General features: G+C 55.9%; 1 pseudogene; it reads left to right on the top strand.

The window, feature by feature from the left end:
* The first annotated feature begins 865 nt into the window (after positions 1-865).
* On the top strand, positions 866-1,512 carry LOC119049971 (keratin, type I cytoskeletal 18-like; annotated as a pseudogene).
* The last annotated feature ends 389 nt before the right edge of the window (positions 1,513-1,901 follow it).

Below are 1,901 nucleotides of genomic sequence, written 5' to 3'. Positions count from 1 at the left end.
CTAGAGGTTTGCGAGAACTGTGAGGTCCTCTGGACTCGCTGGCGCCCCCACTCGGCCCTCCGACGTTTGAGTGCCTCAAAGCGTCAGTGCCCGCAGGGCTAGGCCTACGTGATCCCTGAGCCGGGACCCTGAGCCAGGACCCTGGCCCCAGGCGCCGCGATGGCGACGCCGAGCCTCCCCACTCCCACCCTTTGCCCTCTGGGACCTGGATGACCCTTGGCCTGGCCTGAGACCTGGGCTAAAATGAGCAGGGTGGCGGGAGGGGCAAGATGCAGTTGCCTCCTTAGCATGGATAGGAGGGGAGCTGCAAAATAGACCCAGATGCCCTTCTTCCTAGACCTCTGAAGTTGGAGAGAGCACTTCTGCTCAGGGGTCTCTAAGAATACAGTAACCGCCCTGGCTGGTGTAGCTCAGTGGACTGAGCAGGGACCTGTGAAGCAAAGGGTCACTGGTATGATTCCCAGTCAGGGCACATTGCCTGGGTTGCAGGCCAGGTCCCCAGTAGGGCACACAAGAGAGGCAACCACACATTGATGTTTCTCTTCCACTCTTTCTCCTTCCCTTCCCCTCTCTCTAAAAATAAACAAACAAACAAATAAATAAATAAAAGAATACAGTAACCTTCAGCTCGAACCTGAGTCTTGTTCTCTCGCCTTCTTCCCTGAACTACATGGACTTCAGCACCCGCTCTGGCTTCTCCACCAACTACCAGATCCTGGGCTCCGGGAAGTCATGCAGGCACTGACCTGGCCTGCCAGCAGCATGGCCAGTGTCCATGTAGGTGCCTGGGGCTTGGGCTCCCAGATCCCTGTGCCCCACTCCACCATGTCCAGCTGTCTAGGGGTCTGAGGGACTTGCCCTGGAGATGGCCGGGGGCCTGGCTGGCCTAGGGGGCATCCGGAGCAAGAAGGAGATTATGCAACGTCCGAATTACCACCTGGCCTCCTACCTGGAGAGGGTGAGGAGCCTGGAGGCTGACAATCAGAGACAGAGACCAGAGAACAAAAATCTGGGAACGACTGGAGAAGGAGGGACCCCGGGTGGCAGACTGAGGGTGTGACTTCCAGACCAAGGTCCTCATAGAGGGGCTGCTCTTCATGGTGAAGAACCACGAGGAGGAAGTAAACGGTCTACAAAACCAGATTATCAACTCTGAGTTGACCATGGAGTTGGATGCCCCCAACTCTCAGGACCTCAGCCAGATCATAGTAGGCATCTGGGCCCAGTATGACGAGCTGGCTCAGAAGAACCTAGAGGAGCTAGATGAGTACCGGTCCCAGCAGACTGAGGACGGCACCACAGTGGTCACCTCACAGACGGCTGAGATAGGGGACATACAGTCCAGTCCTTGGAGATCAACCTGGACCGATGAGAAACCTGCAGGCCAGCTCGGAGACGTGCCATGGCATGCAGATGAAGCAGCTCCGTGAGATCCTGCTGCACCTGGAATCAGAGCTCGCCCAGACCCAGGCAGGGGGCAGTGTCAGGCTCAGGAGTAAGAGGCCCTGCTGAACATGAAGGTCAAGCTGGAAGCTGAGATCGCCGCCTACCACCACCTGCTGGAAGAAGGGGAGGACTTCCATCTTGGTGACACTCTGGACGACAGCAACTCCACACAGTCCACTCAAACCACCACCACCTGCAGGACTGCGGATGACGATTGTCTCTGAGATCGAAGACACCAAAGTTCTGAGACGTTGAGGCAGCAAAAGCAGGCCCCCGCCCCTTGGTGGGGCAGGAGGTCAATAAACAGCTCAGAGACCACTGAACATAAAAAAAAATACAGTAACCTTGGAGCAGCCACGTCTAGAAATGAATCTGACACGGTTATCTCATGTAATTTTCATCTGGGAGGCAGGCATTATTATCCCATCTTATAGAGGAGGAAACAGGACTTCTAA

This window comes from Artibeus jamaicensis, unplaced genomic scaffold, assembly GCF_021234435.1.
Source record: "Artibeus jamaicensis isolate MK-2021 breed Jamaican fruit bat unplaced genomic scaffold, CSHL_Jam_final scaffold_847, whole genome shotgun sequence".
NCBI classification, from domain to species: Eukaryota; Metazoa; Chordata; class Mammalia; order Chiroptera; family Phyllostomidae; genus Artibeus; species Artibeus jamaicensis.
Note: the sequence above shows the minus strand (reverse complement) of the source record. Positions and strands in the feature narration are given on the sequence as shown.